The sequence below is a fragment of the Oncorhynchus kisutch genome, linkage group LG7 (assembly GCF_002021735.2).
Source record: "Oncorhynchus kisutch isolate 150728-3 linkage group LG7, Okis_V2, whole genome shotgun sequence".
In the NCBI taxonomy this organism is placed as follows: domain Eukaryota; kingdom Metazoa; phylum Chordata; class Actinopteri; order Salmoniformes; family Salmonidae; genus Oncorhynchus; species Oncorhynchus kisutch.
Genome location: NC_034180.2, coordinates 5263255 through 5278254, shown reverse-complemented (window position 1 = coordinate 5278254; position 15000 = coordinate 5263255). Strand labels below are relative to the sequence as shown.

Sequence of the window (15000 nt, the reverse complement as noted above, 5' to 3'; positions counted from 1 at the left end):
CACACACACACACACACACACACACACACACACACACACACACACACACACACACACACACACACACACACACACACACACACACACACACACACACAGCAACAACCACACACACAGTGACACAAACACACACAATGACACACACAAGGCAGAGTACCTGGGAGTTGAGACCTTGACAGACAGTGACCTGAAAAACTCCATGTAATTCCCTCAAATCTGATGACAGATTCATCTCTATTATTATTGGAAGAAAGGTGGGAGGGAAGACAGGGGGAGGGGGGGGGGAGGGGGAACTGGATGATATGAGTCTGCTTTCAAATCTGTCACTAACTGCTCTTAGTGTACAAGCTAGCACAGATTTTGTAACAGAGAGAGAGAAGTGAGAGAGGGACATCTGAAATGTGTCTGTGGCTGTCATTCACAATAGTACTGTACAGGATATGAGTATTGTACTGCACCGCATGAGCATTGTACTGCATCATATGAGTATTGTACTGCATCGTATGATCATTGTACTGCATCGTATGCGTATTGTACTGCATCGTATGAGCATTGTACTGCATCGTACGAGCATTGTACTGCATCATATGAGTATTCTACTGCATCGTATGAACATTATACTGCACCGTGTGAGCATTGTACTGCGTCGTGTGAGCATTGTACTGCGTCGTGTGAGTATTGTACTGCCTCATATGAGCATTGTACTGCATCGTATGAGTATTGTACTGCATCGTATGAGCATTGTACTGCATCGTATAAGCATTGTACTGCGTCGTATGAGCATTGTACTACATCGTATGAGCATTGTACTGCATCGTGTGAGTATTGTACTGTGTCATATGAGTATTGTACTACGTCGTATGAGTATTGTACTGCATTGTATGAGCATTGTACTGCATCGTATGAGCATTGTACTGCATCGTATGAGCATTGTACAACATCGTATGAGCATTGTACTGCATCATATGAGCATTGTACTGCATCATATGAGCATTGTACTGCATCGTATGAGTATTGTACTGCATCGTATGAGTATTGTACTGCATCATTGTACTGCACCGTATGAAACCAGAGAAAAGCCTCTATCAGAGTGTATCTAATCACAATGTTATGTCTCGTGCTGTTTGGAAATACATCACAAAAGCTGATCGCAAATACAAACCATCGTTAAACATATCCAACTTAGATGCTGTCATAATGTTGGCTGCAAGAGGCCTGTGTGTGTGTGTGTGTGTGTGTGTGTTGACTTCCCACAGTTGTGTCAAGTTGGCTGGATGTCCTTTGGCTGGTGGACCATTCTTGATACACACGGGAAACGGTTGAGTGTGAAAAACCCAGTGCCTCCTACTATCATACCCTGTTCAAAGCCATTTCAATATTTTGTGTTACCCATTCACCCTCTGAATGGCACACATACACAATCCATGTCTCAATTGTCTCCAGGCTTAAAAATCCTTCTTTAACATGTCTCCTCCCCTTCATCTACACCGATTGAAGTGGATTTAACAAGTGACATCAATAAGGGGTCATAGCTTTCACCTGATCAGTCGGTCATGGAAAGAGCAGTTCCTAATGTTCTGTCCACTCAGTGTATGTAAAATATGTGTAGATTTTCAGTTTCAGTCAATTGTAATGTTTGAACACTCAGTATATAACTGCCTGAGCATGATGAAGTGTCCTCAATGAAACTTGACTAACACTGCTAGCTACACTCCTGTCCGTGTGTGTGTGTGTGTGTGTGTGTGTGGGCACGCAAGTCTGTGTTACGTCCTCCCTCACACCCACACACACTTTCCTATCTCCTTCTCCTCCACACCTCTGGGTTCCGTCCCATATTGAATCACTGTTCAAATGACCTTTAATTTTTCATCCCAGAGTCGTCCCAGATGTCAAACGGTGCCTGTCTGAATGAGTTACCTGTCAGAGGAGGTGCCTGTCTGAATGAGTTACCTGTCAGAGGAGGTGCCTGTCTGAATGAGTTACCTGTCAGAGGAGGTGCCTGTCTGAATGAGTTACCTGTCAGAGGAGGTGCCTGTCTGAATGAGTTACCTGTCAGAGGAGGTGCCTGTCTGAATGAGTTACCTGTCAGAGGAGGTGCCTGTCTGAATGAGTTACCTGTCAGAGGAGGTGCCTGTCTGAATGAGTTACCTGTCAGAGGAGGTGCCTGTCTGAATGAGCTACCTGTCAGAGGAGGTGCCTGTCTGAATGAGTTACCTGTCAGAGGAGGAGAGGAGGAACTGCTCTTTTGTTGGTCATGTTCGAGGGCTACCACATTTACAAGATAATGACAGTGCCAAAAAGGAATGCCAACTCTCCTCTGCGCTGTCACGCTAGCTAGCTGTATACCTAGTGGTACATCATACAGTCAGACAGAAGATGTCTGTGTGTGTGTGTCTGTGTGTGTCTGTGTGTGTTTGTGTGTGTGTGTGGTGTGTGTGTGAAGTGTATGTGTGTGTGGTGGTGGTGTGTGGTGTGTGTGTGTCTGTGTGTGTCTGTGTGTGCGTGTGTGTGTGTATGTTGTGGTGTGTGTGGTGTGTGTATGTTGTGGTGTGTGTGAAGTGTATGTGTGTGTGGTGGTGTGTGGTGTGTGTGTGTGTGTGGTGTGGTGTGTGTATGTTGTGGTGGTGTGTGGTGTGTGTGTGTGTGTGGTGTGTGTGAAGTGTGAAGTGTATGTGTGTGGTGTGTGTATGTTGTGGTATGTGTGAAGTGTATGTGTGTGTGGTGGTGTGTGGTGTATGTGTGTGGTGTGGTGTGTGGTGTGTGTATGTTGTGGTGTGTGTGAAGTGTATGTGGTGTGTGTGTATGTTGTGTGTGTGTGAAGTGTATGTGTGTGTGGTGTATGTGTGTGAAGTGTATGTGTGTGGTGTGTGTATGTTGTGGTGTGTGGTGTGTGTGAAGTGCATGTGTGTGTGGTGGTGTGAAGTGTATGTGTGTGTGGTGTATGTGTGTGAAGTGTATGTGTGTGGTGTGTGTATGTATGTTGTGGTGTGTGGTGTGTGTGAAGTGCATGTGTGTGTGGTGGTGTGTGGTGTATGTGTGTGGTGTGTGTATGTTGTGGTGTGTGTGGTGTCTGTGAAGTGTATGTGTGTGTATGTTGTGGTGTGTGTGAAGTGTATGTGGGTGGTGGTGTGGTGTGGTGGTGTGTGTGTGTGGTGTGTGGTGGTGTGTGGTGTGTGGTGGTGTGTGTGTGTGGTTTGGTGTGTGTGGTGTGTGGTGTGTGTGGTGTGGTGTGTGTGTGGTGTGGTGTGGTGTGGTGTGTGTGTGTGTGTGGTGTGTGTGTGGTGTGGTGTGGTGTGTGTGGTGTGTGGTGTGGTGTGTGTGGTGTGGTGTGTGTGTGTGTGGTGTGGTGTGTGTGGTGTGGTGTGGTGTGGTGTGGTGTGGTGTGGTGTGGTGTGGTGTGTGTGTGTGGTGTGGTGTGGGGTGTGTGGTGTGGTGTGGTCCGTTCTCTCCTGAATAGTATTGTAGCAGCTTGTCAGAACTATGGAAGGTTTCTCAATCATCCTGCATCAACTACAGCAGTGAACCGTGGGTGTTTACTGTGCAGGTGTGGGTGTTAATAACCTTAATTAGACAGTTGATTTACCTTGTTGCTTCGGTTCTACGCCTTGACTTGTATGGAAGAAGTGAAGAAGAGTTCACATCAACAGATCTCAAATGATAGACTATAAAAACAATGATAGATGCCACTACGTCAACATGGGTATGAAAAGTTGACAATAACCCTATTCACAGGACTAGTACTTCTACTACTAGTACTACTACTACTAGTAGTACTAGAGAACCTTGGTTATGTATTTACTATGCCAGAATGTCCGTTATTCCAGAGGACGATTCGGACAGGATTCGTTTCTTTCCAAACTGCCCCCTGTAATTCTTTCATATTTGTTTCAATAAATTGTCAGTTATGACGGAAGCCTGGAGGTTTTTTTCTAGGTATGAAGATATTTCAACAAGCCCGGGCGACAACGATGCATTTGGCGATATTAAATGAATCCGCACAAAACTTTCACTGTGAAAGTTGATACATGTAGGACATTCATATATGGGCTTTGCGCAGCACTTCGTTCAATTGATCAGATCAGTTATTGCTTTCTTGCTCAAACCGTGATCAAACACCTGTCAAACGCAGACATTTCTCTCATAACACAGGGATTCACACGGGACTAGGATTATCAGAAGACTTTGGAGTTTGACAAAAACACTAGTTTATTATGTCTGGAATTATTACATGTAAAAATTACAGACAGATTCAGACTAAAATCACAGATGTGGTGTTTTGTTAATTGTTTAAACAATTAACAAGTCAATAACACAGTAGAAACCAAAGGGGGAGTCTATATACAATGTGTGCAAAAGGCATGAGGAGGTAGGCAAATAATTACAATTTTGCAGATTAACACTGGAGTGATGAATGATCAGATGGTCATGTACAGGTAGAGATATTGGTGTGCAAAAGAGCAGAAAAGTAAATAAATAAAAACAGTATGGGGATGAGGTAGGTGAGAAAGGGTGGGCTATTTACCAATAGACTATGTACAGCTGCAGCGATCGGTTAGCCGCTCAGATAGCTGATGTTTGAAGTTGGTGAGGGAGATAAAAGTCTCCAACTTCAGCGATTTTTGCAATTCGTTCCAGTCACAGGCAGCAGAGTACTGGAACGAAAGGCGGCCAAATGAGGTGTTGGCTTTAGGGATGATCAGTGAGATACACCTGCTGGAGCGCGTGCTACGGATGGGTGTTGCCATCGTGACCAGTGTGCTGAGATAAGGCGGAGCTTTACCTAGCATGGACTTGTAGATGACCTGGAGCCAGTGGGTCTGGCGACGAATATGTAGCGAGGGCCAGCCGACTAGAGCATACAAGTCGCAGTGGTGGGTGGTATAAGGTGCTTTAGTGACGAAACGGATGGCACTGTGATAGACTGCATCCAGTTTGCTGAGTAGAGTGTTGGAAGCCATTTTGTAGATGACATCGCCGAAGTCGAGGATCGGTAGGATAGTCAGTTTTACTAGGGTAAGCTTGGCGGCGTGAGTGAAGGAGGCTTTGTTGCGGAATAGAAAGCCGACTCTTGATTTGATTTTCGATTGGAGATGTTTGATATGAGTCTGGAAGGAGAGTTTGCAGTCTAGCCAGACACCTAGGTACTTATAGACGTCCACATATTCTAGGTCGGAACCATCCAGGGTGGTGATGCTAGTCGGGCATGCGGGTGCAGGCAGCGACCGGTTGAAAAGCATGCATTTGGTTTTACTAGCGTTTAAGAGCAGTTGGAGGCCACGGAAGGAGTGTTGTATGGCATTGAAGCTTGTTTGGAGGTTAGATAGCACAGTGTCCAAAGACGGGCCGAAGGTATATAGAATGGTGTCGTCTGCGTAGAGGTGGATCAGGGAATCGCCCGCAGCAAGAGCAACATCATTGCTATACACAGAGAAAAGAGTCGGCCCGAGAATTGAACCCTGTGGCACCCCCATAGAGACTGCCAGAGGACCAGACAGCATGCCCTCCGATTTGACGCACTGAACTCTGTCTGCAAAGTAATTGGTGAACCAGGCAAGGCAGTCATCCGAAAAACCGAGGCTCCTGAGTCTGCCGATAAGAATATGGTGATTGACAGAGTCGAAAGCCTTGGCAAGGTCGATGAAGACGGCTGCACAGTACTGTCTTTTATCGATGGCGGTTATGATATCGTTGAGTACCTTGAGCGTGGCTGAGGTGCACCCGTGACCTCCTCGGAAACCAGATTGCACAGCGGAGAAGGTGCGGTGGGATTCGAGATGGTCAGTGACCTGTTTGTTGACTTGGCTTTCGAAGACCTTAGATAGGCAGGGCAGGATGGATATAGGTCTGTAACAGTTTGGGTCCAGGGTGTCTCCCCCTTTGAAGAGGGGGATGACTGCGGCAGCTTTCCAATCCTTGGGGATCTCAGACGATATGAAAGAGAGGTTGAACAGGCTGGTAATAGGGGTTGCGACAATGGTGGCAGATAGTTTCAGAAATAGAGGGTCCAGATTGTCAAGCCCAGCTGATTTGTACGGGTCCAGGTTTTGCAGCTCTTTCAGAACATCTGCTATCTGGATTTGTTTAAAGGAGAACCTGGAGAGGCTTGGGCGAGGAGCTGCGGGGGGGGGCGGAGCTGTTGGCCGAGGTTGAAGTAGCCAGGCGGAAGGCATGGCCAGCCGTTGAGAAATGCTTATTGAAGTTTTCGATAATCATGGATTTATCAGTGGTGACCGTGTTACCTAGCCTCAGTGCAGTGGGCAGCTGGGAGGAGGTGCTCTTGTTCTCCATGGACTTCACGGTGTCCCAGAACTTTTTGGAGTTGGAGCTACAGGATGCAAACTTCTGCCTGAAGAAGCTGGCCTTAGCTTTCCTGACTGACTGCGTGTATTGGTTCCGGACTTCCCTGAACGGGGACTTTTCGATGCTATTGCAGTCCGCCACAGGATGTTTTTGTGCTGGTCGAGGGCAGTCAGGTCTGGGGTGAACCAAGGGCTGTATCTGTTCTTAGTTCTGCATTTTTTGAACGGAGCATGCTTATCTAAAATGGTGAGGAAGTTACTTTTAAAGAATGACCAGGCATCCTCAACTGACGGGATGAGGTCGATGTCCTTCCAGGATACCCGGGCCAGGTCGATTAGAAAGGCCTGCTCACAGAAGTGTTTTAGGGAGCGTTTGACAGTGATGAGGGGTGGTCGTTTGACTGCGGCTCCGTAGCGGATACAGGCAATGAGGCAGTGATCGCTGAGATCCTGGTTGAAGACAGCGGAGGTGTATTTGGAGGGCCAGTTGGTCAGGATGACGTCTATGAGGGTGCCCTTGTTTACAGAGTTAGGGTTGTACCTGGTGGGTTCCTTGATGATTTGTGTGAGATTGAGGGCATCTAGCTTAGATTGTAGGACTGGCGAGGTGTTAAGCATATCCCAGTTTAGGTCACCTAACAGAACAAACTCTGAAGCTAGATGGGGGGCGATCAATTCACAAATGGTGTCCAGGGCACAGCTGGGAGCTGAGGGGGGTCGGTAGCAGGCGGCAACCTGTTCGAACTGTTTGGGTATGGACCTGGAAAGTATGACATTACTTTGCAGGCTATCTCTGCAGTAAACTGCAACTCCGCCCCCTTTGGCAGTTCTATCTTGACGGAAGATGTTATAGTTGGGTATGGAAATCTCTGAATTGTTGGTGGCCTTCCTGAGCCAGGATTCAGACACAGCAAGGACATCAGGGTTAGCAGAGTGTGCTAAAGCAGTGAGTAAAACAAACTTAGGGAGGAGGCTTCTGATGTTGACATGCATGAAACCAAGGCTTTTTCGATCACAGAAGTCAACAAATGAGGGTGCCTGGGGACATGCAGGGCCTGGGTTTACCTCCACATCACCCGCGGAACAGAGAAGGAGTAGTATGAGGGTGCGGCTAAAGGCTATCAAAACTGGTCGCCTAGAGCGTTGGGGACAGAGAATAAGAGGAGCAGGTTTCTGGGCATGGTAGAATATATTCAGGGCATAATGCGCAGACAGGGGTATGGTGGGGTGCGGGTACAGCGGAGGTAAGCCCAGGCACTGGGTGATGATGAGGGAGGTTGTATCTCTGGACATGCTGGTAGTAATGGGTGAGGTCACCGCATGTGTGGGAGGTGGGACAAAGGAGTTATCAGGGGCGTGAAGAGTGGAACTAGGGGCTCCATTGTGAACTAAAACAATGATAACTAACCTGAACAACAGTATACAAGGCATATTGACATTTGAGAGAGACATACAGCGAGGCATACAGTAATCACAGGTGTTGAATTGGGAAAGCTAGCTAAAACAGTAGGTGAGACAACAGCTAATCAGCTAGCACAACAACAGCAGGTAAAATGGCGTAGACTAGGCAACGGGGCCAACAGATAGAACAAACAAGCAGAATGGAGTACCGTGATTAATGGACAGTGATGAGGCAAGCATGGACAGATAGTAATGGCCAATACCCTGGTCCTAGTGCGTATCGTCATTCAGAGGACAGGAAAAGTAGGGCCTTCCTTTGAAATCGGCAACACGGAGTATAACTGGTGTCAAATAGCAGGGTATAATGCTAGCTTTCTACATGGTCTCAGTGTCTGCAAAACACCTAACAACTCTCAAGACTGACCTCCATCTACTATCCTCTCCTGTCCTCTCCCTCTACACTCTGTCTCTCTCCATGACTGACCTCCCTCTCCTATCCTCTTCTCTTCTCTCCTGTCCTCTCCCTCTACACTCTGTCTCTCTCCATGACTGACCTCTACTATCCTCTCCTCTTCTCTCCTGTCCTCTCCCTCTACACTCTGTCTCTCTCCAAGACTGACCTCTACTATCCTCTCCTCTTCTCTCCTGTCCTCTCCCTCTACACTCTGTCTCTCTCCATGACTGACCTCCCTCTACTATCCTCTTCTCTTCTCCCCTGTCCTCTCCCTCTACACTCTGTCTCTCTCCAAGACTGACCTCCCTCTACTATCCTCTCCTGTCCTCTCCCTCTACACTCTGTCTCTCTCCATGACTGACCTCTACTATCCTCTCCTCTTCTCTCCTGTCTTCTCCCTCTACACTCTGTCTCTCTCCAAGACTGACCTTCCTCTACTATCCTCTCCTGTCCTCTCCCTCTACACTCTGTCTCTCTCCATGACTGACCTCTACTATCCTCTCCTCTTCTCTCCTGTCCTCTCCCTCTACACTCTGTCTCTCTCCATGACTGACCTTCCTCTCCTCTTCTGTCTTCTCCCTCTACACTCTGTCTCTCTCCAAGACTGACCTCCCTCTACTATCCTCTCCTCTTCTCTCCTGTCCTCTCCCTCTACACTCTGTCTCTCTCCATGACTGACCTCCCTCTCCTATCCTCTTCTCTTCTCTCCTGTCCTCTCCCTCTACACTCTGTCTCTCTCCATGACTGACCTCCCTCTACTATCCTCTTCTCTTCTCCCCTGTCCTCTCCCTCTACACTCTGTCTCTCTCCATGACTGACCTCCCTCTACTATCCTCTCCTCTTCTCCCTCTACACTCTGTCTCTCTCCAAGGCTGAAGGAGGACATACAGCAATCTCTGAGGGCTCTGATCTTAGATAACCTTTCATTTATCTGGTCAGTAACACACTTCCTGGTCTGCCTGGTCTGCCTGCCTGCCTGGTCAGCTTGTCTGCCTGCTTGTCTGATTGCCTCCCTGTCTTTCTGCCTGCCTCCCTGCCTGCAGACACAATCTGAACAGGGAATCATGTTTCACCTATGGGGAGCGAGAGACTGAAATCATCCCACAGAAAACCAGAACAAAGGAACAACGTTCAATTCAAATCAAATCCAATCTCAAAATCAAATCACATGTTATTGGTCACATACACATTGGTTAGCAGATGTTATTGCGAGGGTAGAGAAATGCTTGTTCTTCTAGTTCCAACAGTGCAGCAATATCAACAAGTAATCTAACAATTCCACAACAACTACCTAACACACACAAATCTAAGTAAAGGAATGGAATAAGAATATATACAAATAAATGAATATGCAATGAGTGTTAATAATGTACGAGTGTCCTGAAGGCAAAGGTCACTGAAAGTTGTTGTTGTCTGGCGGTTGCCATGGTACCGTCATGGTGTTGTCGCTTGTGCTGATGCACGTTCCCAGCCTAGACTTGTGTTGTCTACTCTGAAGGCAGAGTCTCTAGCAGGTAAGAAGTTCACAACACTGTCTGCTTGCTCACACACAGTCACAGACACATACTGTATTCACACAGTCACAGACACATACTGTATTCACACGGTCACAGACACATACTGTATTCACACGGTCACAGACACATACTGTATTCACACAGTCACAGACACATACTGCATTCACACGGTCACAGACACATACTGTATTCACACAGTCACAGACACATACTGCATTCACACGGTCACAGACACATACTGTATTCACACAGTCACAGACACATACTGTATTCACACGGTCAGACACATACTGTATTAACACATTCAGACACATACTGTATTCACACGGTAACAGACACATACTGTATTCACACGGTCACAGACCGATACTGTATTCACACGGTCAGACACATACTGTATTAACACATTCAGACACATACTGTATTCACACGGTAACAGACACATACTGTATTCACACGGTCACAGACACATACTGTATTCACACAGTCACAGACACATACTGTATTCACACAGTCACAGACACATACTGTATTAACACATTCAGACACATACTGTATTCACACAGTAAAAGACACATACTGTATTCACACGGTCAGACACATACTGTATTCACACGGTAAAAGACACATACTGTATTCACACGGTCAGACACATACTGTATTCACACGGTCACAGACACATACTGTATTCACACAGTCACAGACACATACTGTATTCACACGGTAACAGACACATACTGTATTCACACGGTCACAGACACATACTGTATTCACACATTCACAGACACATACTGTATTCACACAGTCACAGACACATACTGTATTCACATGGTCACAGACACATACTGTATTCACACGGTCACAGACACATACTGTATTCACACGGTCACAGACACATACTGTATTCACATGGTCACAGACACATACTGTATTCACACGGTCACAGACACATACTGTATTCACACGGTCACAGACACATACTGTATTCACACGGTCACAGACACATACTGTATTCACACAGTCACAGACACATACTGTATTCACACGGTCACAGACACATACTGTATTCACACATTCAGACACATACTGTATTCACACGGTCACAGACACATACTGTATTCACACTGTGACAGACACATACTGTATTCACACAGACACATACTGTATTCACACAGACACATACTGTATTCACACAGACACATATTGTAGTCACAGTCACAGACACATACTGTATTCACACAGACACAGACTGTATTCACACAGAGACATATTCATATAGCACAGTAGATATGTGGGAGCTCAGTTCAACCCCTGGCTTCATGCAGCAATTCAGTATTGTTTGTAGGTCAGGCCATGGTGCGTGTGTGTGTGTGTGTGTGTGTAAGACGTCCCATATAATGAACCCCTGCCTAAGGCCTTGTATTGGAGGAAGGCATCAATGAGGGATCAGGGGGCTGTTCCAGATTGCCCCTCCCAGGGGAGGGTTAGCAACATGTCAGCCTGGCTGTGTGTTGTTACTGGGGGCTCTGCATCCACGCACCGATGCTCCCCAACGTGCCCCAACACCGCATGGGACACCCTAAATGAAACATGTCTACAGCGCAATCAATAACTGGAGGAACAGAGAGAGAAGGAGGGGAGAGAGATAGAGGGGGATAAAAAGAGAGAGGAAGAGGGGAGACAAGGACGGAGAATGGAAGAGAGAAGAGAAGGGGATAAAAAGTGAGTGAAAGAGACAGTGAGACAGGCTGACTTGTACGTTCTGTCCAGGGAAATTAGTAGAGAGCTGAGCTGTAGCACAAGGCAGCAAGGCAGGCTCCTTCCAACTCAACCTGAGGTTTTCACTCACTCCTTAAATGGAGCAAGAGGTTTGTGTAACCTGAGAAACCGCTGGGCGGGCGGACGGCAGTTGACTGTGAGGGGAAGGAAGGAGTAGAAAAGGGAGGGGGGGGGAATCTATTTCAATGTCCTTTTACTCAACAATGTTGTCTTCTATAATGTATTCTCCCCTCACACTTCTGTCTGTTAAGATGGTACTGTATGTTACACCTCAAAGTTAGGAAGAGAGTTTGAAATGTTGCTACTGTATATCTCTGGGAGTGTTTGAGAAGGTGAGAGAGGGTAGAGAGAGGGTATCCCGAAATATCTAGGAATATTACAAGGCAGAGCGAATTGACTTGACAGAGTGAATAACGCATATTTGTATTTGAAATCACTTTTATGGGAGAGAAGTTCTGAGGGGGAAAAGGACCAGAGAAGAAACAAATAGTTTATCCAGGAGTTAAGGAGGCCTGAGAGAGAAAACCATTAGCGAGTGAGTGTGAAATCAGCATGGAGAGAGGAGAAGGAGGAGAGACAGGACTGAACGGGTATGTCCTTGTATTGAAGACAAGAACGGATGTGGTTTTTCCGTGGGCAGAGGAGTCTAGAGACAGGGTGATCTGTGGGTTGAGGCAGGGTGGAGACAGGATCTTTAGACTGATCCGGAAGCATGAGTCAGACAGCGGTAAGGGTGAGCCAGAGAGCCTGTCAGGAGCCAGAGAGACAGATCTAGGTGGATCTGCCTGTCTGCCTGCCTGATGGTGGGTCTGGGTGATTGGGGTGGATATCACTGCTGAGGCCCCTGCTGTTGGAAACCCTACTCCTCACCATCCTACATCGGGCCAATGGCCACAGATGTCTCGTAGGGACCGTGGGCCAACCAGCCGTCTCGTAGGGACCGTGGGCCAATTAGGAGACTAGGACCCTGGCGTTCTGGAAGCTTTGAGAAACCTGACGCCTGCCCACTTCTTTTCTGACAAACCATATGCATTACTGTACATCTGGCGCTAGGCTACTTACACACACACACACACTCACCGCCCCGCTGTGGTTTTGTCAAGGTTTGTTATGATGAATATTGAGAAAATTAATCTTTGCCTTGCAGCAGCTGGGCTTGACGTTATAGTCTTGTTAAAAAACTAAAGGAGAGAGAGATTGATTCAATCAGTGGGCCATATTCAAATGTGCTCCATTTTTATTTTAACTATGTCACTGCCAGTGGTGTGAAGTAGTTTTAAGTAGTTTTTTTGGGTACCTATACTTTACTTGACTATTTATATTTTTGACTACTTATACTTTAACTCCACCACATTGCTAAAGAAAATGATGTACTTTTTACACCTTACATTTTCCCTGACACCCAAAAGTACTTGTTACATTTTGAATGCTAAGCAGGACAGGAAAATTGTCTCAGTCACACACTTATCAAGAGAACATCTCTGGTCATCCCTACTGCCTCTGATCTGACAGACTCACTAAACACAAATGCTTCATTTGTAAATGATGTGTTGAACTGTGCCCCTGGCTATACATAAATTAAATAAAAAACAAGAAAATAGTCTTGTCTGGTTCGCTAAATATGAGACTTTTTAAATGATTTATACTTTTACTATTGATACTTAAGTATATTTAAAACCAAATACTTTTAGACTTTTACTCAAGTAGTATTTTACTGTGTGACTTTCACTTTTACTCAAGTAGAATTTTACTGTGTGACTTTTACTCAAGTCATGTTCTATTAAGGTATCTTTACTTTTACTCAAGTATGACAACTGGGTACTTCCCCCACCACTGGTCCCTGGGGACGGCTGTGAGGGATTGTTGAAGACAGTGTTTGTTTCATTGGGGAACAAAACATGCAAATACTTCTGTTCATCAAACCAGATTTAGATGACAGAATCTGGAATAGAACAGGGAGCATAGGGAGGCTGGTTTAGATACATTACATTTCCTGAGACTAGCCGGTGCCCCCGCACATCGACTCTGTACCGGTGCCCCCGCACATCGACTCTGTACCGGTGCCCCCGCACATCGACTCTGTACCGGTGCCCCCGCACATCGACTCGGTACCGGTACCCCCCGCACATTGACTCGGTACCGGTGCCCCCGCACATTGACTCAGGACCGGTGTCCCCGCACATCGACTCGGTACCGGTGCCCCCCGCACATCGACTCGGTACCGGTGCCCCCGCACATTGACTCAGGACCGGTGTCCCCGCACATCGACTCGGTACCGGTGCCCCCGCACATCGACTCGGTACCGGTGCCTACTTGTATATAGCCTCGTTACTGTTATATTATTGTGTTACTTTTTATAGCATTTTTTACTTCAGATTATTTAGTAAATATTTTCTTAACTCTATTTCTTGAACTGCATTGTTGGTTAAGGGCTTGTAAGTAAGAATTTGTTGTATTCGGTGCATGTGACAAATACAATTTGATTTGATTTGAGACGGTGGTGGACCCACCGAAGGTAATAGCAACAGACTGGCTGATCTGATTGCTGACAGTGAAATGACCTTTCTGCTAGTACTGGGTGTTCTACATACAGGAGTGTTTAGAACAACCGAGTGTAGCAGCACACGCACACACACACACACACACACACACTCTCTAAATCTCACTTGTTCCCATTTAGCCAACAGATTCTGTTTGCTGTCAAGAGAGGCATTACTCACTGCAGAGAAGAACTGGAGGCTCAGATAACTGCCACAATAAGTACATGCTAAATTGATAACACACAAAACGGCTGTGCATTATAACTACATAAAACCGGAGCTGTCTGCTGTACTGTACTCTCTTCTAAAAACGCAAAAATAGATGAGGAGAGAGATCGAGAGGGATAGAGCGCAAGAGGAAGGGGAGAGAGAGAGAGAGAGAGAGGAAGAGGAAGAGGAAGAGAGAGAGAGATGAAGAGAGGAAGATATGAAGAGATAGAGAGATGAAGAGAGGAAGAGAGAGAGAGGAAGAGAGAGGGAGAGAGAGAGGAAGAGAGAGAGGGAGAGAGAGAGGGGGGAGAGAGAGAGGGGGGAGAGAGAGAGGGGGAGAGAGAGAGGAAGAGAGAGAGAGAGAGAGGGAGAGAGACAGGAAGAGAGAGAGGAAGAGAGAGAGGAAGAGAGAGAGAGAGAGAGAGAGAGAGAGAGAGAGAGAGAGAGAGAGGAAGAGAGAGAGATGGAGAGAGCGAGAGGGGGAGAGAGAGGGAGAGAGAGAGAGAGAGAGAGAGAGAGAGAGAGAGAGAGAGAGAGAGAGAGGAAGAGAGAGAGAGAGAGGAAGAGATGAAGAGAGAGAGATGAAGAGAGGAAGAGAGAGAGGATGAGAGAGAGAGGAAGAGAGAGGAAGAGAGAGAGAGGGAGAGAGAGAGGAAGAGAGAGAGGAAGAGAGAGGGGGAGAGAGAGAGGAAAGAGAGAGAGAGAGAGAGGAAAGAGAGTGGAGAGAGGAAGAGAGGAAGAGGAAGAGAAGAGAGGAAGAGAGGAAGAGATGAAGAGAGAGAGATGAAGAGAGGAAGAGA

General features: G+C 46.7%; 1 protein-coding gene across 1 annotated transcript in view; it reads right to left on the bottom strand.

Annotated features, from left to right (window-relative positions):
- Positions 1-15000, bottom strand: part of LOC109900466 (teneurin-3) — a 383528-nt gene that overhangs the window by 337568 nt on the left and 30960 nt on the right. The window lies entirely within an intron of this gene.